General features: G+C 37.0%; 1 protein-coding gene, 1 long non-coding RNA gene and 1 other non-coding gene across 3 annotated transcripts in view; all 3 read left to right on the plus strand.

The window, feature by feature from the left end:
• Positions 1 to 11,985: 11,985 nt before the first annotated feature.
• Positions 11,986 to 12,104, plus strand: LOC119770859. The gene has a single exon (XR_005279032.1). It is a non-coding gene; the product is annotated as a 5S ribosomal RNA (ribosomal RNA).
• Positions 12,105 to 15,456: 3,352 nt separating this feature from the next.
• On the plus strand, positions 15,457 to 16,145 carry LOC119770248. The gene is made up of 3 exons (XR_005278732.1): positions 15,457 to 15,531; positions 15,592 to 15,657; positions 15,726 to 16,145. It is a non-coding gene; the product is annotated as an uncharacterized LOC119770248 (long non-coding RNA).
• Positions 16,146 to 22,769: 6,624 nt separating this feature from the next.
• The window catches only part of LOC6040158 (GATA-binding factor A), an 80,430-nt gene continuing 75,613 nt past the window's right edge, over positions 22,770 to 27,586 (plus strand). Inside the window, exon 1 of the mRNA XM_038264582.1 lies at positions 22,770 to 23,447. The gene's annotated coding sequence lies outside the window, so the exon portion shown is untranslated. The remainder of the gene's footprint in view (positions 23,448 to 27,586) is intronic.

Consider the following 27,586-nt stretch of genomic DNA (forward strand, 5'->3'; position numbering starts at 1 on the left):
GTGAAATTCGTCGTTCCTTTCCCAGGTGACTCATCCATCAAGAGGCTCCGGAGTTGGGACGGACTCTGAAGCCTCTGGTATAGAACGATGCTGGCGTTCGTCGCTTGTTCTGCTTTCAATTTGTAATCTATAAGTCCATTAAATTTATCCGTTTAATGTGAGGTGACTAAACGGAGGAACGCTGAGGGAGGCATGCACTTTTTCCAGGTTGAACTGCAAAGTTTAAAAAACCAAACATCTTTAAAATGAAAAAAAAATATGTTCAAAATGAATAGTTACTTGGAATTCCCAAAAATAACATGCCTCCAGATTTTTAAAACGGGCATTGGCAGAGTTTTAAAAACTGCTTCTTTTTATTGAATGAAAAATATTGTTTTTTGCGCCGTCAAATATGTTGTCCAACTTTAAGTTCAAGTCCCTTTGACATCAAATTTATATCTTCTTTCAATTTCGAACGTGAAATAATTAAAAAACTTACTTAATCTGCCTATCTTTTTACAATAGTCAATAGTCACAAAAAAAGATTCCGGAAATAATTTGAAAGTTTTGTCTTTTAATTATCGATAATGGAATATTCTTTCAAAAAACATCAATAATTAAAAGAATTCAGCAGTATGATCGAAAATGTTGTACTTAACTAAGTATAGAATAATTATATTTTAACGTTAAAACCTTCGAACATTTTGGTAATTTGCTCCCTTGCAGGCCTACAAAAAGTTTCCAACCCAGCGTACACATGAAGCAAACCTGAAATTCAATTCACTGTTAGCTTGTGACTGTAAGCGTACTGTGTCTGTTCAACCACTGTTTTGAAATGCGTTTTATACCTGTCCAGTAGTTTTGCAATCTTAAGTTTTCAAAATATTGGCTAAATATTGGCGAAATATTTTTTTGCTGCGACATAAACTTTGAAAAATATGTATTATTGAATTGCATTGTAATAATTTTTGATAACAGAATGAGTTATTTTTCGAAAAAATCTCTGTTATTGTTCTAATCTGGGTGTTTTAATAACAAGTTCTGACCTTATGACAGTAACAGAACTTGAAATTTTCTAGGTATTTCTCCCTGCTCAGGATTGTTGAGGAAACTGACTTATGGGTAACACACAGATAGACAGATATTTTTCAATTCTGAGTCAATAGTTGCACAAGAAGATGGGATTACGAGCTTTCTGTGAAAAGTTTGTTTTCAGAGCAGGATTACAGAATTGCCTCAGTGAGGATGACAAAACGGGTCTAAAGTATCATCCGTACATATCGCGGACCCTTAAGCAAGAAATTACTCACGATATCAGATATTATACAGTTGAGGTGAATACCATCCTTTCATCTGATTTTTTTGGATTTATTTTACTCATCCGCTGCTTAATTACTCTCTCACTCATTATGCTAAGATCTGAAATTGGTCCGCTATCCCAAAAGCCGTGACCATGTTGTGGACAACTTTTGGAATCTGCCACAAGAAGGGCCACGCACGACATCTTGAATCGGTAGTCTTCTTCAGCACTTTTCCACTCTTGCACTAAAAAAAACCAGATGTCAGCACGACGTAACGCCACGTCCCTATGGAAATTCATTTGAATATGTAAAAAAATAGAAGTTAATAATTTCATTTTTTTCCTGATTTTTTGATTTTATTATAATTGAAGCGAATCTTAAGGGGTTACATACATGTAAATCGGCAAAAATGTCAGAGGTCGGTTTGAGCACACAATGAAACTTTTTTTCAAAATCTATTTTCAGGGCATAAAATATACATTTTCATCTATTAACAAAACAAATTTGAAGACATTTGCTTGCATCATTGCCGAGATATAGCTATTTGAAGTTAGCAGTTTCAGAAAACGTGTGCCACGATATCTCAACATTGCTTCGACAAAATCGGCTCAAAATTATGGTGAAGACTCGTTAAACCGGTCCCGTTTTCATATAAAAAATCGTTAGTTTTAGAATTTTGGATTTTTTTAAAATTCAAAATTTCAAAATCGGGCTTCGTCATGCACACGGGACATGTCTTGGGAGTCTTCACCCAAAATTTCAGCCAATTTGGTTTATCCCATCTCGAGATATCGTGGCACCCGTAAATCAACTTGGTGTTCAGAGAAAAACGCTCAGAAAGTTAGACAGCTGACTTTGCGCATGGCAAAATTCTGAGCTTAAATCGTCTCTAACTCAGTTAAAACATGAAATATCTTCATGAAACTTTCAGGAGTGATTGAAAATCATCTTTTAAGTGGATTTAATCAATTTTCTGTAATATGAAATTTTGTGATTTTCTACATGTATGTAACCCCTTAAGAGATTATGTTTAATTAAAAAATATATCCACAATATATTTGATTATTGCAGATTCAGAAAATAAGATTTATTTCTCAAAGAACTGGTTTCTTGCTCAAATAAGAATATACATTGAAATGCCCGCAAGGATCAAGGCGCCACTTAAAATGTTTATGTGTGTCCCACTCCTTCCCCTGTCTCAAACCCCTAGCCCTCTCCCCCCCCCATTCCGTTGAAATCCATTCAAAGAGATTGCAGATTTTCTTTCATCTGTTTTGCTTGCAGCTTCTCCCGCTCGATTTATGCTGTCCTCTCCATTACAGATGGCCATCAGGGGGTCCTCCTGGTGGGGCCTTATTTGATTTACGTATTTATAAGAAAAGAAAAATTAATCAGATAATGCACGCCAATATGCCAGAGAGAGAAGGAAGGGATGTTGGCGCTTGGACAACGCCATGCCGCCTGGCGTCGCGACATGCTTTCAGACTGCAACATAGAATAGCTTTTACCGCGTACCGGGGCACCACACGGTCAAGATTCTTCTCGCGGCGGCATTCGATGGCCAGGATGCTGTAGCTGGAAGTAAGTGGTGCGAAGTGGGCTTTTGCTGTCCGGGGAAGCGAATTTGTTGTCGTGATTCTGAGAGGTGTATTGTTCTTGTTAGCTGAATGGCATTAGTTCTAGCTTCAGAAATACAATCTCTGTTTTTATTTAATGTATCCTTAAACTTTGAATAAATAAAAAAAACTCAAATTCAAATATATTCTAATCAACAGTATCCACCAACCCCCCCCCCCCCACCCACCTCCTTCTTTGACGTGACGTATTTTTTTCATATCCCACTTCTTTATAACAAATTGGTTTCTCAACAAAAATATAATTTCTCTATTCATTCTTTAAAACATGACCAGTTCTTTGAACAATTAGAAATTTCTTCAATTACATTCCTTTTTAAGTTGACTTTGACCACCTTAACTCAAAATATCTCTCAAGGCGAACTCTTTAACCTAAAGGAAAATGATCATCATCCCACACTGACGGTTCAGCGAGGTTGGCCACATTTTACGTGTCCGGCGAAAATATTTCGTCCACTCTCATCATAACTTTCTTTTCAGAAGGGTGCCGCGCCGCGATAAGAACCTATTTTATAGCTCCCATTAGCCCATCGAGCGAACACAACCATGGCGGGGTGGACACAAGCACACACACACACACACACACACACACACACACACACTCCCACAGATACACTTACGCCGTATTTATGTGTGCGACCACGAAGGCAATATCGAAATTGAAAGAAAGTCGTTACTTTCTTCCCGTGGCCATCGTCTCATTGCAGCTCCTGAAGGTTTTGGACAAAGAAATGGCGTCTTCTCCGGGCGCCACGATCTTTGGCTGTGGCCATTTTGTGGGAGACAGAAGCTATTTTAATAGTGCACTTTGGCCGTTTTACGACCTTTTCACCCCTCAGTGAAGGCTCGTCCCTTTGTTCTTGCTTTACGGAGGTGAAAATGAAGCTCCCCGGTTTCGAAAGAAAAGTCGTTACTTTACCAAATCCAAGTCATAAAAATATTGAATAAATCATTTGAAGGGCTACCGGCGAAACTGCTTCTGCTTTTAAAAGTTTAAGCAACTGATGGGAAGGTACGAAATTTCCACCAAAAACTCTTTCGTAAATCAAACCATAAACATCGCACCAAATCTTTATTGGCTTCCGAAACAACAATTATGAACAAAGCTATCAAAGAATTACGAGAACTAGTCGATAGTCGCAATTAAATCCACCCAAACCATGGAAGAAGCTTTGAGTTATTCAAATGATGACCATCCTCCAAAGGTAATGAATGAATTTCGATTAGGCTTACCTTATCGAAGCAAAACCATTGACTTAATAACCAAAACGAGACATTTTGGGTGTATATCTGGTTTACACTAATGCTTATGCTTATGCTGAAAAGAGGAGGCAGTTTGGGTATTTTTCTTGGTTTATTTTTCAAAAGGAGTCACTGGTAGGCAGTTGGGCTCACAATCCAAAGGTCGTCAGTTTGAATCCCGGAGTGGATGGGTGTAAACATAGATTAGGATTGTCTCCTCTCATCGCTTCTCAAACATTCGGACACCTAGATTCATTGCTGTAGAGCGAGCAATTTGATTTTTTTTATTAATTTTTCAAAGAAAATGTTCTCAAAAATAAAACGCAAGGAGGTCTCCGACTGGAAAATGACGAAAACGGGAAAAATTCGACTTTTTTCATTAATTCTGCGATATTTTTAAAATGTTAGCGATAAGCTGGACTTTTTAAGCTTCTAAAATTATCGTAATTGAACGACAGATTGGTACCCAAAATGTATAGGTCATGGCTATAAATTTTCAAATTTCATAGTTTATGTGAAAAAATAGATTTTTCACGTTTTCATCATTTTCCAGTTTCGAGAAACCCAGCCTTTATTTTCAAAAAAAATCGGAATCTTTTTAATACAATTTCACCTTTTTAACGTTATGTAAAATTATCCAAGGAATCCGACAAAAATATTTTCAGACATAAGCTTTTTGGTCCCGAGACATACGACCTTTTAAGATATAAGGCTTGATTTTTGAAACTTCTTACTATTTTTTTATAAGATTACACCGACCAACAACATTTCTGCGCAGGCTCAACTCGAGGGGAAGCATGAAGTTTGGAGAATTAGTGTTGTTTAGTACTCCCACCTATTGCATGCAATTTTTGCTTGTATGCAACAGCGACGAACCGCCCTAATTCTCCATACAAACTTTGTAAATGAAACAATCGGCCTTGTCTAAAGATTTTTGAAAAATTCAGAGTGCACGTGTTTTTGGGGACCTCAAACTTCATGCTTCCCCTTGAGTTGAGTCTGCGCAGTCATTCTGGCAATTTTTGCAGATCAGTGTTATGAAATGACCTGTCATTTTCGTCCAGAAGGCAAAAACTATTGATTTGCATTTTTCAAAACGAAAGCCAAAGCGAATTTCGAGATAAAATCAATAATTGAATTTTATTAACTCACAGCTTGAGCTTCAATATTTTGTCACATCACATAATTGTATTTTGATAATTCCCGTATTTTACAAAAACAAAAGAACAAATGAAACGTATCTTATGCACGTTTCAGAAAAGGAGTTGTCAGAATTACAATTCTTTTACAAAACATAAAATTGAATGGGAAAAAATCTATAGTTTTCTAAAAATGCCAAGTCATTTGTGGATGGTACCTTATTTAAATTCCTCGTTTGTTTGCCCACTGAGCAACCACCATGAGCAATTTCGCGTAACAGCGTAACAATGCCGACAACGTAAGCTATAGAGAATACGCGCGCTAATCTAATCGCCGATTAATGAAATCGTATAAATAATACATCTCTATTAAGTGCAGTGAAATTCACGTCCCACCGCTAACCAACCACATTCAGTGACAAAACCCCCTTCCTCCCCGAAGGCATCCATTACGACCGGCGAGGGAGTTTGCCCGAATTTTCCTCCCCACTCCCAGGAGTACCCAGAAAGCTCGCGCCCAAAACTGCCATTAATATTTATGTTGGTTTTATTTGACTAGTTTTTTATTGCCTCCATTCCGACCATAAATATTAATCGAAACATTTAAAACACCATATAATGGGCCCGCGGGGAGAAGTTTGCTTGCATAAGAGTTGGAGAGTAGGGGGAAAACTCCTTGCTATTCTGTTTTTTTTGGGAAATATATTACGGTAGAATGTGTTCACTAGAACTAGAATTTTGTTATCAGGAGCCTAGAACATCAGAGTGGTATAGTGTAAAAGTAAACACCACCATCTCTTATTGTTAACACTCATACAACTCATTCTTAGTTTTAGCTGAATGAGAAAAGTATATATTTATTGAAAAAAAAAACTTACATGTCTAGAATAAAACATTTTCCTTCAATTTTACATGAAGAGAGCGTGAACATGACATGATGTGCAAGTGGCGTTAGATTTTTTTTAATGTTTATTTGTTCAAAAATTTATAGTGATATAAATTTTGCTATTGATGTTTTTTTTTATAATCTAAGGATTATTTTATTTTTTAACGTTTTATCATGATAAGGTTTGGATTAAAAATCAAATATAATCGTTGTATAATAATTTAATGATTGTTCTGAAAATGAAATGTAAATCTAGGAAATAATGGTGATTCATATTCAAATTATGACTCACTGACTGGTAGAACAATATTTTAATCGTTCACGCATGAAACGACCCATACTCCAATATCACTCAAATTAGAATACTTTGATAACCCTAAACCGTCGACTTATCTTCAAACACTTGTAACTGAATCCAGCTGAAAAATAAGTCATAGAAGACCCAGAACCATTCACAACTCAAAACGAATACCACACACAATCAATTGTCTTCTTTTTTCCCCGCACCTTCAGCATCCTTCTTCTTCGCCGATGACGCCAGTCCAGGAATTCCAAGAAATCACACGACAATTTCCAGAATTCAGGGTGCGCCAGTCTGACACGTCAGCTCTTGAAGTGGCCGCGCCGAGGTGCATCTACGCTGCCGCCGATGACGCCGCCGCCGGCTGGCCTTCGAGAAGATTGAATTAATTTATCACTTTTTTACCATCTCTTCGGGATCGGGAGTCAACGCTGCGGTCCAGCCCATCAGGGATTGACCGGGCAACTTCGAAGCCTTCGAAGTTTATTTCTCTCTCCCCGCGTGTGACAACCATGAATGGAGACAGTTTTCATGTTCCGGAGCTTGAAGACAGGCAGACAGCAGACACATAAAACATAAGGGTCCAGAGCGTGGAACGACGAACCAATTATTAGACCTCTTCTACCTTTTCCAATGCCCATATGTTACGCAATGGAATGCATTGCGGACTGGACGGAGGAGCAGCCGACTCATGGCTTTGGAATTTATGTTTTTATTTCTTTTTGATAGACTGAAGCGATGGCTACTCGAAATTTTCACGCTGTGATGCTTATCACTTTGAAATGTATTTCTCATTTTTCCTGAAGATATGCATTTTAAACGCAGTTTGTCCATTTTAAATGTTGTGATTTGAATTGCTTGAAAATATCGTTTAATGTTTTGGTCCCCCCTTGAAAATATTCTCAAATGCCAAGTACAGTAAACGGGGGTCACATTGATAGATTGATTTTTTTTTGCAAAATAAAAAAATACGTATTCAATTCAAAAGAAATTGTATGGAAAGTTTCTTGAGAATGGTAAGTATGTGTTCAAGGTACCGTAAAACGGGGTGACTTTGATATGTTTGAGATACTCTTCATAAATTAAAATGTACGGAATGTTATGGAGTCATACTAACCGTGGTAGAGAAGTGTTCAAAGTACTTCTAGAAGAAGTTTTTATAAAATTATATAAAACTATAATTTGAAATTGTTGATAAATAGCATTATTTTAATGTTCCCATAGTGTTATAACTTCCTCAATAAACATGATTTCGAATCGGAGAACGGAATGCATTTTTGGATTTTTTGGACAATTCTTCATTAGGAAAAGGTAAAATAAGTTTAATAGTAATAAATGTTATGTATTTTTGAAACATAATTTAACAAAAATCTACAAATTTATAGGCATTTTCAGTAGAACAAATTTCATATCAAATAAACAAAACTAGTTTAAAAAAATTCGGACAAAATTCTGACTTTTGAACCATTTTACCTAAAAACTTTATGTGTTTTGTTTAAAACATTGTTTTGCCTTCCTCACTGAGGTAAGGCTATAATCCTGCTCTAAAATTGAACTTTTTATTAAAAGCTCGAAAACCCACCTTGATGTATACATATCGACTCAGAATCGAAAACTGAACAAATGTCTGTGTGTATGTGTGTGTGTATGTGTGTGGGTATGTGTGTGTGTATGTGTGTGTGTATGTGACCAATAATGTCACGCAGTTTTCTCAGCACTGGCTGAACCGATTTTGACCAAACCAGTCGCATTCGACTTGGTTTAGGGTCCCATACGGTGCTATTGAATTGTTTGAAGTTTCGATAAGTAGTTCAAAAGTTATGTATAAAAATGTGTTTTCGCATATTTTCGGAAGATGAATAAATGGCAGTAAACTGAACCAAACATCATCATGTTATACATCGTTATTTAGGTAATTGAAAGTCCTTTCCAACGAGTCCACAACTTTGAAGATCTGGCAACCCTGTCTCGAGTTATAACCACTTAAGTGATATTTATGTACTTTTTTGTAGCCGGATCTCATTTAAATGTATGTAAACAATGTCCGGATCCATCATCCGACACATCGTTGGTTAGATAATTGAAAGACCTTTCCAACGAATCTACAACATTGAAGATCTGGCAACCCTGTCTCGAGTTATAACCACTTAAGTGATATTTATGTACTTTTTTGTAGCCGGATCTCATTTAAATGTATGTAAACAATGTCCGGATCCATCATCCGACCCATCGTTGGTTAGGTAATTGAAAGACCTTTCCAACGAATCTACAACATTGAAGATCTGGCAACCCTGTCTTGAGTTATAACCACTTAAGTGATATTTATGTACTTTTTGAAGCCGGATCTCACTTAAATGTATGTAAACGATGTCCGGATCCATCATCCGACCCATCGTTGGTTAGGTAATTGAAAGACCTTTCCAACGAATCTACAACATTGAAGATCTGGCAACCCTGTCTCGAGTTATAACCACATATGTGATATTTATGTACTTTTTTGTAGCCGGATCTCATTTAAATGTATGTAAACAATGGCCGGATCCATCATCCGACACATCGTTGGTTAGGTAATTGAAAGACCTTTCCAACGAATCTACAACATTGAAGATCTGGCAACCCTGTCTCGAGTTATAACCACTTATGTGATATTTATGTACTTTTTTTGTAGCCGTATCTCATTAAAATGTATGTAAACAATGTTCGGATCCATCATCCGACCCATCGTTGGTTAGGTTATGAAAAGACCTTTCCAACGAGTCCAAAACATTGAAGATCTGGCAACCCTGTCTCGAGTTAAAACCACTTAAGTGATATTTATGTACTTTTTTGAAGCCGGATCTCACTTAAATGTATGTAAACGATGTCCGGATCCATCATCCGATTCATCGTTGATTAGGTAATTGAAAGACCTTTCCAACGAATCTACAACATTGAAGATCTGGCAACCCTGTCTCGAGTTATAACCACTTATGTGATATTTATGTACTTTTTTTTGTAGCCGGATCTCATTTAAATGTATGTAAACAATGTCCGGATCCATCATCCGACACATCGTTGGTTAGGTAATTGAAAGACCTTTCCAACAAAGCTACAACATTGAAGATCTGGCAACCCTGTCTCGAGTTATAACCACTTATGTGATATTTATGTACTTTTTTTGCAGCCGTATCTCATTAAAATGTATGTAAACAATGTCCGGATCCATCATCCGACCCATCGTTGGTTAGGTTATGAAAAGACCTTTCCAACGAGTCCAAAACATTGAAGATCTGGCAACCCTGTCTCGAGTTATAACCACTTAAGTGATATTTATGTACTTTTTTGAAGCCGGATCTCACTTAAATGTATGTAAACGATGTCCGGATCCATCATCCGACCCATCGTTGATTAGGTAATTGAAAGATCTTTCCAACAAATCTACAACATTGAAGATCTGGCAACCCTGTCTCGAGTTATAATCACTTATGTGATATTTATGTACTTTTTTGTAGCCGGATCTCATTTAAATGTATGTAAACAATGGCCGGATCCATCATCCGACACATCGTTGGTTAGGTAATTGAAAGACCTTTCCAACGAATCTACAACATTGAAGATCTGGCAACCCTGTCTCGAGTTATAACCACTTATGTGATATTTATGTACTTTTTTGTAGCCGTATCTCATTAAAATGTATGTAAACAATGTCCGGATCCATCATCCGACCCATCGTTGGTTAGGTAATTGAAAGACCTTTCCAACGAATCTACAACATTGAAGATCTGGCAACCCTGTCTCGAGTTATAACCACTTATGTGATATTTATGTACTTTTTTTGTAGCCGTATCTCATTAAAATGTATGTAAACAATGTCCGGATCCATCATCCGACCCATCCCTGTCTCGAGTTCTGACCACTTATAATGCCACATATGAGCCCTTGAGTGATATGTGTGTTTTTTTGGATCAATTTTGTGTCCAAACCCATCATTTTACATATCACCCATTGTTGGAAAAGAGTGAGGAAGGCACCAACCACATAGGTGGATTAAGTAAGTTTTTTTTATTTATTTTGAAAACTTTATCAGCAATCATAGTGATGGTACATTTGTCGTACAAATAAAATTGAGCACCTTAAATCTGATTTTAACAAGAAAAACTATGACTTTCAATGTCACCCCGAAATTCAAAATAATTATTTTCTACGCAACTTTTTTTAAAAACCTTGTGGATGGACCTTGTGTGGCCTATCCCAGTAAATATTTTAAAAGTAAGAATGTGAAAAGCCTTACCAGTTGGAAAATATTTTATAAATAAATTGAAATGCTATCAATGTCACCGCGGTATACGGTACCTTAAGAAGTAGTTTTCAACAAATTTGGAAGGTTTTAAAAATTAGTCAATTATTATAGTCATGAAAGCATAGATAAATAAGATTATTTAAATACTTTCAAAGATATCATGATATATCGGATTCTTTGGACAAATGGTATCAACAAAAAAAGTTTTTTTTATGAAAAAAAATCAATTTGTAAGGAATTCATATCAAGTTTTGAAAAAAAAAAAAAAAAATACTGGCTCTCAACATTATATACATTTTAAACTACTTAAACTTAGTTAAACAAACATGTAAAATTAAGCATTAAAAGTAACCTTATCATTTCAATTTTCACAGAAATTTGTATGAAATGTCAATGTCGCTTGGTTAAAAAAAAAACAATTCCAAAGAAAATGTTTTTTTTAAATGAAATTTAAACAAACTTGTTTTAAGAAAACGTTGATATTGTGTAGCCCACCTTAGTACAGTTTCAAATTGATAATCTTAACATTCAAATAATATTTGAAAAACTAATTGAAATCATATCAATGTTAACGACGTTTCAAAATTAAATATTTTTCAAAAAATGCCGGATGCCGGCGGATTTTCCGACGACGTTATTCCGGGTTGGTACGAAATTCCAATGAAAAAATTATTCTTGCGATACCCCGAAACGGTGTAATACCCACTCCAAATGTTGGTTTGGTAATTCTATGGTAATATATTGACATTTAGTTGAATTAAAAGTTTGAAAAAATAAGTGTAGATAAGTTTTATATAGAATTTCCGGAGTTATATAATCTTTTATACTAAGTAGTTAGTAAACTTTATATTCAATCCAATTTTTTTTATTAGTCAAGAATGCCTATTTGGAATTGGGAGACTGGTTATTTATTGGTTATTGGTTATTTGTCAACAAATAACATTATTTATGTTAATTTTTCGAAAGGTGTATAAACTTTGCACCTTTTTTCATGTTTGTTATATAACTTTTTATGAAAATCATCTCTTCATGAGCTTTTTGTATCAAAATGTTCGGCATGGGTTTCTGAACAAAACGTAGTACTGAGTTTCTGTCAAACTTTAAATTGTTTACATGTTTCATCACAAAATGTGCATAGTGCCCAACGGGAGTAAATACTTTTTTACATACTGTATAGGTGGACTAAGTTAGTTTTTTTATTGAAATTTCAATTTGTCACTAACGATCAACGATCATACCATGTTGAAAACACCGGTTCTCGTCCGATCACCGAAGTTAAGCAACATCGGGCGCGATTAGTACTTAGATGGGTGACCGCTTGGGAACGTCGCGTGTCGTTGGCATTTTTTTTTTTGACCGAGCCACGTAGCCCAGTGGTAACGCTTCCGCCTCGTAAGTGGTAGATCGGAGTTCAAATCCCGGCTCGGACCAACACAACTGGTGATCTTTTCCCTTCTGGAATCGATTGCTTAGTAAAGGGAAGGTAGTGTATCGTCACAAACTGGACCTTATCACGACACCTTAGGGAGGCGACCTATGGAATGTTAACATTAACCTTAACATGTTAACATTAAGTTGAGAATGAAACTGCCACTGAATCCGCTTTGTAAATGCCGGCCCCGATACTCTTCAAGGGTGTTCCCCTCAGGAACAGGGAAAGATTTACTTACTTTACTAAAAAATGCACTTTGATATGTGTTTGAACCATGTTGAATTTGTAAATATTTTTGTTGAATTCATGAAACCCGTAGGTACCAGATTTTGCAGCCTCTTTAACTTTAGCGCAAAGCCTTGGTTCCAAGTTTTGTGCCTTATCGCATTTTCAAAATTTTCGAAATATCAGAAGGCCAATAAAATTGCCAACAATTTAACTGGGCCAATGTCAAAGAGTAAGAGTCAATCCTGCTCACTCCAGTTGATGTTTACATTAGAGACGAGTAGGATAGACATTTTGTTTACATTTCGACATTCTCCCAATTAAATTGTTTTGCTAGACTTGCTTCGAGCAGCAGTTTAGTTTTCTTAATATTTGACAACATCACATTTTTTTGTGGACTACACTCAACCCTCGGTGGTTGGTCACTTTTTCGTTTGACACTTTTTTAGTTTGTACCCCGTTGGTTGGTCAAAGTCAATCTAAAAAGTGACGAACTGTCACTTTTTACACGGCGCTCACTCACACAATCAAAACAAAAGTTTGGTAGTGTGTGTGAGCTCCGTGTAAAAAGAGTGTCAAACTAAAAAACGACTCCGTTCGTTTGACAACATTTGGTGTCAAACCATCGGGGTTTGAGTTTGGCTGACCGTTCTGTGCAAATCCCAGAAATTTGGTTGGACTTTTCGGCCAAGTTATAGTAACAAAAATAGAGCAAGAGTGACAAAACGGCCTCTGACTAAAATTCCCTTTACCAAGTTGTCGCGCTTGCAGGGTGTGACAAGATAGCACGATCTGATCAGAACTACATTTCATATGAAGATGTGACAACTTTGCATGTGGTTCCAAGGTGAGGCTTTGAAAGCTGCACAAAATGGCGTTAAAAGCTCATTTTTTTTGCAAAATCGACGTGCGACAAGATAGCACGATCACGACGATATTTTTTAAGAGCCCAGGATGTGGTTTTCTTAATGTAATTCTGGCGGGTTAATCCGACTCTGGAGTCAAATGATATGATGGTGAAAACTGTTCAAAAAGTTTTGTAAGTAGCTAGCAATACCTAATAAAAAACTAACTTAATCCACCTATGTGGTTGGTGCCTTCCTCACTCTTTTCCAACAATGTGTGAAATGTAATATGATGGATTTGGACACAAATTTGATCCAAAAAAACGCACATATCACTCAAGGGCTCATAAGTGGTCAGAACTCGAGGCAGGGTTGCCAGATCATCAATGTTTAAGACTCGTTGGAAAGGTCTTTTAATTACCTAACCAACGATGGGTCGGATGATGGATCCGGACATTGTTTACATACATTTAAGTGAGATCCGGCTACAAAAAAGTACATAAATATCACTTAAGTGGTCAGAACTCGAGACAGGTTGCCAGATCTTCAATGTTTAAGACTCGTTGGAAAAGTTTTTTAATTACCTAACCAACGATGGGTCGGATGATGGATCCGGACATTGTTTACATACATTTAAGTGAGATCCGGCTACAAAAAAGTACATAAATATCACTTAAGTGGTCAGAACTCGAGACAGGGTTGCCAGATCTTCAATGTTTTGGACTCGTTGGAAAGGTCTTTCGATTACCTAACCAACGATGGGTCGGATGATGGATCCGGACATTGTTTACATACATTTAAGTAAGATCCGGCTACAAAAAAGTACATAAATATCACTTAAGTGGTCAGAACTCGAGACAGGGTTGCCAGATCTTCAATGTTTAAGACTCGTTGGAAAGGTCTTTTAATTACCTAACCAACGATGGGATGGATGATGGATCCGGACATTGTTTACATACATTTAAGTGAGATCCGGCTACAAAAAAGTACATAAATATCACTTAAGTGGTCATAACTCGAGACAGGGTTGCCAGATTTTTAATGTTGTGGACTCGTTGGAAAGGTCTTTCGATTACCTAACCAACGATGGGTCGGATGATGGATCCGGACATTGTTTACATACATTTAAGTGAGATCCGGCTACAAAAAAGTACATAAATATCACTTAAGTGGTCAGAACTCGAGACAGGGTTGCCGGATCTTCAATGTTTAAGACTCGTTGGAAAGGTCTTTTAATTACCTAACCAATGATGGGTCGGATGATGGATCCGGACATTGTTTACATACATTTAAGTGAGATCCGGCTACAAAAAAGTACATAAATATCACTTAAGTGGTCATAACTCGAGACAGGGTTGCCAGATCTTAAATGTCTTGGACTCATTGGAAAGGTCTTTTAATTACCTAACCATCGATGGGTTGGATGATGGATCCGAACATAGTTTACATACATTTAAGTGAGATCCGGCTACAAAAAAAGTACATAAATATCACTTAAGTGGTCAGAACTCGAGACAGGGTTGCCAGATCTTCAATGTTTTGGACTCGTTGGAAAGGTCTTTTAATTACCTAACCAACGATGGGTTGAATGATGGATCCGGACATTGTTTACATACATTTAAGTGAGATCCGGCTACAAAAAAGTACATAAATATCACTTAAGTGGTCAGAACTCGAGACAGGTTGCCAGATCTTCAATGTTTCAGACTCGTTGGAAAGGTTGTAACCTATCGCTTGTACGTAGTACAATCTCTGGTTACAATGCTTCGCATAATCCTGTCAAACTGAACCGTAGGGACAAGTTAGGATATTGTAATCAACCATTACACTTAAACAACATACAAAACATGGTATCCCTATTCCTAAAACGGTTAGCACGACTCACATCTCTTTGAGCAATTTTCGAAATACGCAAGAACAAAGACTTAAAATTAATAAAAGGGACTTCGTCATTTTGAATCGTCCTCATTTGCCGCTACCGACTTGAACCCGTTACATATGTTCTAGTCCAACCTGTTAATGTTTCGTAATTTAAAGTGCAGTGTAAACGTTAAAACAGTGTTAAATGTTAACAGCATTCCTGTAGCCGGCAAAATGGTAAATTAGTGTCCTTAACTATGTGAGTCGTGTCTAAAGAGTGTCTTTTATTGTTAATTTAGTGTCAGGAGTTGGTCCCAACAACGCACCATCCAAACTAATCGTCAAGGACCGCGCTCAACGTAAAAAGAGGTCGTTTGGTTGGTGGTGCATGGAGTGTCACAAATAGTGGTAATTATTGATTTAAAAATTGTAATATCTGCACAAGCACATAAAATGAACTCCTTCCAGAACCTCCAAGTTGGCAAAGCGCGCCAACCCGAGAATTCTGTAGAGCGCAATGGCGGAGGCCATCCGGTGAGTTCATTGTTTAACCACTAGACACGAAAGCACAAGTACTAAAATAAACCTTAAACACTGTACAGGTTTTTTTCTACCAAAGACAAAGACACAAAACCAAAGACACCAAAACCGTTGCTGCGCCAGGCCTGGCCGGAGGAAGATCCTCCGACTTGACTCGACCACCGCGGGATACACTAGAACACACGAACACACACACACATGGTTAGGTTAGTTTTAAAACGACGAAAAACAATGAATTAGGACAGTTAAATGCAATAAACATGACTTTTTCCATAACCCAAAGCGACGATCTTTTGTGATTCTTTTTGCCAGGACAGTGCGATTAGCTGAATCGAACCAGGATTGTGAAAGGGTAGGTACAATTCTCCTTCCCCACGTCAAATGTGAGCAGTTGCAGATCTTTACATCTCTCTCTCATCTCCAAGAGTCTCAAGTTCTGGTTTTTATTTAATTTTTAATTAATGAACTAGTGGTGGTAATTGCCCCCTAGTTTGTTATTACAAGGTCTTTTAATTACCTAACCAACGATGGGTCGGATGATGGATCCGGACATTGTTTACATACATTTAAGTGAGATCCGGCTACAAAAAAGTACATAAATATCACTTAAGTGGTCAGAACTCGAGACAGGGTTGCCAGATCTTCAATGTTGTGGACTCGTTGGAAAGGTCTTCCGATTACCTAACCAACGATGGGTCGGATGATGGATCCGGACATTGTTTACATACATTTAAGTGAGATCCGGCTACAAAAAAGTACATAAATATCATCAGTGGTCAGAACTCGAGACAGGGTTGCCAGATCTTAAATGTTTAGGACTCGTTGGAAAGGTCTTTTAATTACCTTACCAACGATGGGTCGGATGATGGATCCGGACATCGTTTACATACATTTAAGTGAGATCCGGCTTCTAAAAAGTACATAAATATCACTTAAGTGGTCAGAACTCGAGACAGGGTTGCCAGATCTTCAATGTTGTGGACTCGTTGGAAAGGTCTCTCGATTACCTAATCAACGATGGGTCGGATGATGGATCCGGACATTGTTTACATACATTTAAATGAGATCCGGCTACAAAAAAGTACATAAATATCACTTAAGTGGTTATAAGTCGAGACAGGGTTGCCAGATCTTCAATGTTGTGGATTCGTTGGAAAGGTCTTTCAATTACCTAAATAACGATGTATAACATGATGATGTTTGGTTCAGTTTACTGCCATTTATTCATCTTCCGAAAATATGCGAAAACACATTTTTATACATAACTTTTGAACTACTTATCGAAACTTCAAAAAATTCAATAGCACCGTATGGGACTCTAAACCAAGTCGAATGCGACTGGTTTGGTCAAAATCGGTTCAGCCAGTGCTGAGAAAACTGAGTGACATTATTGGTCACATACACACACACATACACACACACATACACACACACATACACACAGACATTTGTTCAGTTTTCGATTCTGAGTCGATATGTATACATCAAGGTGGGTTTTCGAGCTTTTAATAAAAAGTTCAATTTTAGAGCAGGATTATAGCCTTACCTCAGTGAGGAAGGCAAAAGTTATGAACTTGTGACCGTAAAAACTTTACCACTCATCGTATTTCACAATCGATTACCACTATCAGTTGTTGGATTCAAACACGTTCCAAATCAAAATTCCACCTCTTGTTAACGTGCCATTTGGTGAAATATCCGATAGCCAGTAGTAAAATCCCCTTCGAATCAACTCAAGTCCTTAAAGCCAGCATCCGTTTACGCACCACGCCATCGCACTGCTGGCGGGAATGGTTTTTCAACAATTATACGCACACTTCAAGTTCATAAAGATTAGTTAAGCTGGCCAAACGGACCCAAACGGGCAGCGGATTTCGTCCGCACTTCTAATCATAATCGTGTGCTTATTTTTCATATGAAATAAAAATTAGCTCGCCCCTTCTGGGGCAGGAAAACCCACGGCAGCACAGAGGCGGTCACATGGCGACAGTGGCGCTGCGTATCGCACATTTTTCATACTAAACGAAGCTGAAGCTAATGAATGTGCGGGGTTCGCGTTTGGGGCGGTATCTAAACGAGCTGATTAGAGCGGAGTTGGCCGCAAGGTGGATTAGCTGGTTGACTTGGCTGTGGTCTACCTTGGCGGAATGGCCAAGTGCTCGGGACTCAATTCCAGTAGCTTATTGTCATGACGGATTTGGACGGATTTGCAGATTTATCTATCTGCAGCGTGGAGTTTAAGTATGATCCTATGATGATAAGAGCTCGTGAAACAGACAAGCAAAGTAAAACAAGACATAACAGCGCAAGTATGCATACATTAAAAGTCTAATAATTACAACAATAACGATAATCGCGCTTTTGTCTGGCGAACTGACAGATAACGCAGGCGAAAACGACAACCAAAACAGCAAAATGGTAAACAGAACGACGAGAGTATGATCGTGAAAACGGCACCACCGCGGTGTGCGAAAGGGCCAACACAGAGGAGAAACGGCAGCTATATCATCGGTCCCATATCAAGTCAACAGTCGGCAAAGTGAGGCAGTGAAATTGATATTGCGCGATAGTCGAAGAAGTCGGAGATTGGGGCCCGAGAGAGGGCGTGTGCTCACGACCGAATAAAGGCAAACGCAAAGAAGTAAAAGCAAAAAGAAAGAAGAAGAAAAAAAGTGGCTCCGCCTTCCGTCGTCGTCGTGAATCTATAATTATCGCGGCACGGTCGGTAGTAGAGCGATATGAAAAGCAGCAGGGAAGGGAAGCCCCTTCGGGACTGGTTCATGGTATGGCGGAAGGATAATATTATAAACATTTTTATTCGCAACAAAAAGTACTTTTGTGACACTTTGATGAAGTGCACCGTTTTCAACACAGCAAAAAATCCGATGGTAAAATCGTATGCAAAAGCCTTCGTCAAAATAAACACTTAATATTACACACTGCATGTAAAATTTTTGCAAAACACAAAAAAAAAGTTGCAACCGACGGGATTCCAATCCAGCACCAACAGTAAGGACTGGCGCCTTAGCCCATTCGGCCATCAGACCGATGAGTAGCCGGAAGGATAAACGCATATATGAGCTTCACATTTTGGTCAAGTAGGTTTCCCATACTGATGAGCTACATATTTCAGAGTGTAAAATCACATAAAATTTCATAAAATAATGCAATATTTATTTTACACCCAGGCCTTTTACACGCAGCTGAATTACTACTTTTTTAGCTGTGAAGTTGGAGCAATTGCAAACAAAATCTTTTTGGTGTCCATCTTTGAACTCTTCGAAATAATAAGTTTTTAGTCCTATTGCGGTGAAAATTTCGTTTTTCGTTTTTTTTTCATGAAAAACAAGTAAAATTAAAGAAGTGACTAAAAAAAGTAGTTTATAGTAATTAAAGGTAATATTAATTCAAAACATTTTGAAATACGATATAAAGTAAGGCTTATTATTATTAATATTTACATTAGCCAGCATGAGCCCATTTTTATATTATAGACAATTTACCATACACAGCAAAAAAATCAGTGTAAAATCGCATGTAAAAGCATGCACATCACCTTTGTGAGCAAAAGCATGTAATATTGCATGAGAAAACGTGTACACAAAAAGCATGTACGCAAGAAAAAAAAAAGATTTCTCACACCCCAAAAATATCATCAATCCGGTGAGAGTTAACTCCAGATTACCAAGGCCGCGCCCCAACCCTCTCGGCTATCTCACCGCTGTGAAACTGGCAGAATCAACACTGATGTAGCTGTATGGTCCCCATACACCGTATTACAGTAAATGCAGTATACGAGAAACTTATTACTACATTGGCGTTGAACCAAGTTTTTAATGATGGTGAGATAGCCGAGATGGTTGTGGCGCGGACTTGGTTTTATGAATATAACTCTCGCCAGTTTGATGTTATTTTTGGGGTGAGTAGACCTGATTTTTTTCTTCGTTATACATGCTTTTTGTGTACACGTTTTCTCATACAATATTACATGCTTTTTCTCACAAAGGTGATGTGCTCGCTTTTGCATGCTATTTTACCATCGGATTTTTTGCTGTGTATTTGTTTTTGCCTTCCTCACCTCACTGAGGCAAGGCTATAAAATCACTCGAAAAATGAACTTCTTAAGTACACCTCCTAGATATACCTTCACGTATACCTATCGACTCAGAATCAAATTCTGAGCAAATGTCTGTGTAGATGTGTGTAGACATGATTGTTTCCACACGATTATCTCAGAACTGGCTGAACCGATTTTGGCCGGATCCGCCTTATTCTGTTCCTTTTGGGGTCTTCTAAGACCCTATTAAATTTTATTCTGTTTTGTGAAGTACTTTTAAAGTTATGCCATGAAAAAGTTTTTTTTTGTAGCTTCAAAAAAGGGTGATTTTTCTATAATCTCAAAGGCCGGGTCTTTTTGCTTACGCGCGAGAATCACGTAGCATGCATATCGCCCGGTTGCCACATTGTTTAAGCAGTGTCTGCGTCTCTTCTGGAAAAAGTCTGTAAGTCTGTCTATTAAATTAATTTGAAAATTCTACCTAAAATACAACATGAATGTGAGGAAGGCACTAAGCACCTTAAGGTGGATTAAGTTACGTTTTTTTCATGAAATTTATCGCTAAGACCTCCTTGTTTTTTTTCATTTTCAAGAATGGTTGAAAGTGTTCCACTGATGACCATGCGCCTCCTCCCATGGAACTTTATTTTGAAAATCACGTTTTTTCAGAAAAAAAAACGCAATTTTCACCGGAAGATTATTTTGAACAAAACATATTCCTAATGAAGAAGGTGAAACACAACTTTTAACGTATAAATGTCCCATTTGAGAAATACCGTGAAATGCCGCGAAATTTGAAATATTCAATTGATAAATCGCTATTCAGTGCATTTATGCTTTACATTTCTATTTCAAACACTTTAAAAGATTTTCAACAAGCATTTTAAAAGCGGTTTACAAATAGAAAAATATTTCATATCAGATCTACAACTATTTTTAAAGATATTGTTCACTAGAATATTCAACCAAATGCAGATTGTTTCTTTATTCCACGAAAGATTTTAAAAGAACAGTTATTTACTCTTTTTGAAAAAAAAAAACGCATTAAAATAGCTTTTAGTCTTTATTTTTTTTATAATATTTATTTAATTTAATCAACAATGACAAATGCATTTAATTATTTTAAACATAAATTATGTGTTTTAATTTAATTGATTATAGTAAGATAATTCATATTGAAATCATAATTCTTAACCATTTTGCAGTGTATTATAAAAAAAATTAACCCCCTCCCCTCCCCACTATGTCACACTTTGTCACGCTGGCTGCGACCCCCCCTCGAAAAGAACGTCAAGTATTTTGGACCCCCCCACCCCCTCACTCTTATTTTTTGTGCATTTTTCGCATGATTGGTAAACAGGGTTATCAAACATTAATTATTTTTCTTTATTTCTAGCTGAATTTTCAGTATTCAAGAAATAGTCTAGCGTGACGTCACACTTTGTCACGCTTGCGAAAACCCCTCCCCACCCAAGGACGTGACGTACTTTATGGATGACGCCTTACACACTGAAACCAATGAAACTCAAGCTTAGTAATGTTACCTTTGCATGGCAATATCTCAGCAACTAAGGGTCGTAGCAACAAAGTAAAAAAAAGCAAATTAGAGAATTTTCTCAGCTTTTCATAAATATTTTTTTTCAGAAGTGGGCAAACATGTGCACTAATTTAAAAAAATGAAAAACTGCCAATGTTTTCAAAAAAGTTACCTTAAAAATGGATATAACTTGAAAACGGTGCACTTTATCATAATTTCACTGCAGTACTTTTTGATTGCAAATTTGATTTCACATCGAAAAATGAAGTTGAACTTAATTTTGCGACTAATATTTAGATTTTTTTTTAAATCAGTATTGATTCAAAAATTCATAACTCGGTCAAAGATTTTTTGCACAACCTGTAAATTTCTGAAAAGTTGGCATTTTATGTCCCCTAAAACACCTTGCAGGATTGGGTCCGTAACTTTGACAATTTTGGAATAAGAAGACAACAACTTCCTTGGTTGCTGTGCAAAGGAAATTTTATGTACTTTTCTGCCCACCATTGAAAAAAAAAAACGGCTAATATCTACTTTTGGCAAAATCGAGATAGTAGCACCAGGTGGTAGAGGCTGTTCCAACGCATCTTCTGGAACTTGAATTTTACTGAAATAGTGTTTAGACTTGGCTGCCGATGCGAAAAACCAAACGGCTAATATGCCACTCTCATGAGAAATTGCCTTGACGGAGATTTTGTGACAAACACTAAAACGCGTTTTTCTCGGAATACTTGATTTGGCATAATAGCCGAATTTACAATTATGGGCAGTTTTCGAATCTACAATAACCAGAAGGGTCATTTTTTCATCGCTTCAAGCTTACCAATGAAAACACTAACATGGTGTACCATGCGTCTCCACGTAGTTCTATCATATTTTCATACTTTCTTTTCACCAACCATGCGTCTCCATCATTACAAGCTTTTTGCCACAGCAGACTTCAAAAGCGGTCGCCTTGTCCTTCGTTTCCCCAAGCTTCCCCGACCGAATGGGTCAACATTGCCCCAGTCCCAAAGCCGCTCCGGGCTGGCTCTTCTTTCGCTGTGCACGCTCTCTGATGAACTTTATCCACTGCTGCTGGTTTGGCGCACGATGCCGTCGGTCGGCGGCATCCCGCAAACTTCAACCTCGTGCGATCCGGACAAACAACCAGTTTTCGTTTTCACCTTACCTCGCAAGTTTTCTCTCTTTCGCCAACGTTTCGTCGGTAACAGTGCTGACTGCTCGAAGGGACGGACACAATTTCTTTTGAGTATTTTTTTTTGTATGCACAGCAGGTTTCGGCGCGTTGGCGTCACCACCAGTAAGAGTGAGTCAACAGGAGGTTCGACGTACGTAACGTTGCGTAGTGTGCCAGAAGGAGAAGGTCGGCAAGGTGGAACGAAACGAAACTAAATGCGAGAGAGTGAGAACGAGGCAGAAAGAGCGGAAAAAGAGGCAGCGACTTTGGGCCGGGATTGCGCCACTCTGGGCTGTTAGTTGATTGAAGTTATCGAAAGGGATAAGACGGCTTTTTATGATAATTTCGGGAGTGCGTGGTGTGGCGTGCTTTTTTGTCTGGATCGGAATTGACGCGCGAAGGTCGGGGTGTCAGTGATCAGAGATCGTGATAAGTGTGTTGATTGCTCGCCGATTACCAGATTAGGCCGTTGTCCGTTGACAGATTCCGCACGAAGAGAGAAGTGATTTCGCGAGTATCGGAAGTGAGTGGGAGCGTCGCTGAATGTGATTACTACCATGTCGAATGAGTAATTTATTCATATTTTGTGAGATATTACACTTTATCAGAAAAATAAAGCAATCGCTTAAGATTACCGACTTGTGGTTGGCAAAACCAGTTCCAGCTGTGCTCCAGCAAGTGTGTTGTGATGTGTTTATCGTGGTGAAGCGTGCCCGGGCAGCATCCAGCGTGTGCCGCCGTATCAAGTTTGGCCGTTTTTTTGGTGGGTCAACATCCAGCGGTCTAACGCGTAGGCAGCCAATGTTCGCTGCGTAATTCAGTCCGCGGAACCTCAACGCAACGCTGATACCGCCGTCGTGGCGGCGAGTTGTTATCAGTTCGCGGGAGTCCCAATGTTTCACATGGCCTAATCGCCAGTTCTGGAACTTAGACTTCAACGACCCAGGGCAACGCAGATCTACAAAACCTCCTGCGAGCGACATCGTCATCTACACTCTCAATTAAACTAGGTGAGTTAATTGATCTTTACGATTATGGTAACGGTGCGCGTGGAATGGGGCCGCCGCAGGATGCGATTTACGGTAATGGCCGTGCAAGTGACTTCGAGAGCCGCCAGAGTGCGGACATATTTCACGGTGTGTGCTAATTGACCATTTGCGCGGGGTAAATATTTCATTAGGAAACGAGAGCGCGTGGTTAATTGATGGAGGAGAGCTAGCTAGAGATGGCGCACTTAGTTTTGGGCTATACGATGGTTTCAGTTTAATACTTTGTAGCACGATGGAACGTTTTGCGAGAGCAAGTCGAAACTTAGAAAATGTGTCAAAAAATACTTTCAAATCATGTTTTGGACGATTTCTAAAGATTTTGAACAGTTTGTTAGATCCATTGTCATGAATTGTTCTCAGTGTCTTATTCATAACTACTTAAACCTTAGCCAAAATACTGAAAACTATTTTTTTACAATTTGGCTGACCAAATACTTAGCGCAAACGTGAACTTTTCTAAACATGCTTAAAGTTGTTAAAAATGTAAATTATTTAGTATTCTTCTAACATTAAATTTAATTTTCTTTTTCAATCTGAATTTTCTTGTCTGTCTGAGACAGGGTTTGCCAGATCTACAAACTTTTAGACTCGTTAAAAGGTCTTTCGATTAGTTATTAAACGATATATAATATGATGATATTTGATATGACGTGTTTTATTTTTGAACATTGAAAATCTGGCACATAGTTTATTTTATTTATTTTTTTATATCGGCACGGGCTTATCCAAGTTTGGCTGTTTTGGTTTCATTCGATCCGTCCTGGTGTCCCATAAGTCACTATTGAAAGTTATAAAGTTTAGTTTAGTACTTCAAAAGTTATGCTTTGAGCAAAAGTCCGTATGATTTTACAAAAGGGTGGTTTTTAGAAAGGCATTAAAAAGACCTTTCCAACGGGTTCAAAAATTGATGCACTTAAGTGTTATTAAGGCACTTTTTGGAGGCTGGATCTCACACATTTTGATGAAAACGTTATCCGGATATATAATAAAGACCTTTCCAACGAGTTCAAAAGGTGAGCAGTTCTCTAGGATTTCGGTCATTCGATTTTTTTTGTATTTTTTAATCCGACTGAAACTTTTTTGGTGCCTTCGGTATGCCCAAAGAAGCCATTTTGCATCATTAGTTTGTCCATATAATTTTCCATACAAATTTGGCAGCTGTCCATACAAAAATGATGTATGAAAATTCAAAAATCTGTATCTTTTGAAGGAATTTTTTGATCGATTTGGTGTCTTCGGCAAAGTTGTAGGTATGGATACGGACTACACTAGAAAAAAATAATACACGGCAAAAAAAATTTGGTGATTTTTTTATTTAACTTTTTGTCACTAAAACTTGATTTACAAAAAAACACTATTTTAAATTTTTTTATTTTTGATATGTTTTAGAGGACATAAAATGCCAACTTTTCAGAAATTTCAGGTTGTGCAAAAATCATTGACCGAGTTATGAATTTTTAATCAATACTGATTTTTCAAAAATCGAAATTTTGGTCGTAAAATTTTTCAACTTCATTTTTCGATGTAAAATCAAATTTGCAATCAAAAGTACTTTAGTGAAATTTTGATAAAGTGCACCGTTTTCAAGTTATAGCCATATTTAAGTGACTTTTTGAAAATAGTCGCAGTTTTCATTTTTAAATTAGTGCACATGTTTGCCCAGTTTTGAAAAAATATTTTTGAAAAGCTGAGAAAATTCTCTATATTTTGCTTATTCGGACTTTGTTGATACGACCTTTAGTTGCTGAGATATTGCAATGCAAAGGTTTAAAAACAGGAAAATTGATGATTTCTAAGTCTCACCCAAACAACCCACCATTTTCTATCGTCAATATCTTAGCAACTAATGGTCCGATTTTCAATGTTAATATATGAAACATTTGTGAAATTTTCCGATCTTTTCGAAAAAAATATTTTCAAAATTTTCAAATCAAGACTAACATTTCAAAAGGCCAAACATTCAATATTACGCCCTTTTAAAATGTTAGTCTTGATTTGAAAATTTTGAAAATATTTTTTTCGAAAAGATCGGAAAATTTCACAATTGTTTCATATATTAACATTGAAAATCGGACCATTAGTTGCTGAGATATTGACGATAGAAAATGGTGGGTTGTTTGGGTGAAACTTAGAAAACATCAATTTTCCTGTTTTTAAACCTTTGCATTGCAATATCTCAGCAACTAAGGGTCGTATCAACAAAGTCCGAAAAAGCAAAATATAGAGAATTTTCTCAGCTTTTCAAAAATATTATTTCAAAACTGGGCAAACATGTGCACTAATTTTAAAAAATAAAAAACTGCGACTATTTTCAAAAAAGTCACTTAAATATGGCTATAACTTGAAAACGGTGCACTTTATCAAAATTTCACTAAAGTACTTTTTGATTGCAAATTTGATTTTACATCGAAAAATGAAGTTGAAAAATTTTACGACCAAAATTTCGATTTTTGAAAAATCAGTATTGATTAAAAATTCATAACTCGGTCAATGATTTTTGCACAACCTGAAATTTCTGAAAAGTTGGCATTTTATGTCCTCTAAAACATATCAAAAATAAAAAAATTAAAAATAGTGTTTTTGTAAATCAAGTTTTAGTGACAAAAGTTAAATAAAAAATCACCAAATTTTTTTACCGTGTATTATTTTTTCCAGTGTAGTCCGTATCCATACCTACAACTTTGCCGAAGACACCAAATCGATCAAAAATTCCTTCAAAAGATACAGATTTTTGAATTTTCATACATCATTTTTGTATGGACAGCTGCCAAATTTGTATGGAAAATTATATGGACAAACTAATGATGCAAAATGGCTTCTTTGGGCATACCGAAGGCACCAAAAAAGTTTCAGTCGGATTAAAAAATACAAAAATTAAAATTGAAGAAAAAAGACCGATTTCGTAGAGAATTGCTCAGGTCTGACGAAACGAAGTTGACTTTATAGCTGTCGGCCACCATTGCTAGTACCAACCACTAGTGTCTTCCGTTTATCTACAAGGACTTCGCCGCCCTGGGCTCCCTAAGTGTATGAAAGTATGGCACGGAGCGACGGCGCCGAATACCCATATTTAAACAAAGAATTTAGAAGAGCACCCGCCGCGGGATTCGAACCGGCGACCTCTGGATTGTGAGTCCAGTGCGCGGTCCGATTGATTCACACGGGTGGGAGGTCTGACAACCATATCAATAGTTGTAAGCATATAAATGCCCTGAATTATGAAGAGCTGACTACCCAATCTGATGCTATTAATAATAATTAGGCTTGGTGATTTTTCACGCTCGAAAATTGCTAATTTTATGGAGACCTCTATTTTAGAAAACCAAATTTCACGCAAATTTGGCTTGAAAAATGTTAAATTAACTCTAAAACTTTTATGTTTAAATCACAGAAACTACTTTTTATGCTTCATTATTTATTATTCTTCAATGAACTAAAAAAGGCATTTCTAAATTTGAACGTGACATCAGAAAAATTCTTCTAATTATTGAAAAAAGCTTCCACCTCGTTTATGGATGGGTAGATATTTTGAAACAAAATGCAGGGCATGCGTATTCTCATTTATTGAACTGATTTTTTAAACATCCAACTAATTAAGTTAAAATGTTTTCACTGATTTGCTTCTGTTTTATCATTTTACTTTTTTATTGAATTTCATATCAAAGCAAGATTGAAGAATGTTGTTCAGTTAAAGAGAGCAAAATACTTGAATTTAACATTAAGCACAATAAAAATTATTTTTAATTTGTTCAATTCAATTCAATTCGGTTTTATTGGTGAATAATCAAGATACAATAAGTTCTTTTGTGGTACATTACAGAGTTTTGAGTTCCTTTCAGCTGTGTGTTACATCATAATCCATTTTGGAACAATTATTACTTGTAAATAAAAGTGTAAGAAAAATTGAAAAAAAAAAAAAAACTAACTAAAATTGCAAGGGAATGGGGATAGAAATAGAGAAAGCTTAAAACTAGATCAAAGTTTTTTATCCTTTATAGATGTGCTTGATCATCAGCTCCCCAAGAGCCAGGAATTGCTCCGTTTAATTTGTTTTTGTAACGAAATCGAAATGTTTATTCAAAAGAAAAACATAAAACAGA

This window comes from Culex quinquefasciatus, chromosome 3, assembly GCF_015732765.1.
Source record: "Culex quinquefasciatus strain JHB chromosome 3, VPISU_Cqui_1.0_pri_paternal, whole genome shotgun sequence".
NCBI classification, from domain to species: domain Eukaryota; kingdom Metazoa; phylum Arthropoda; class Insecta; order Diptera; family Culicidae; genus Culex; species Culex quinquefasciatus.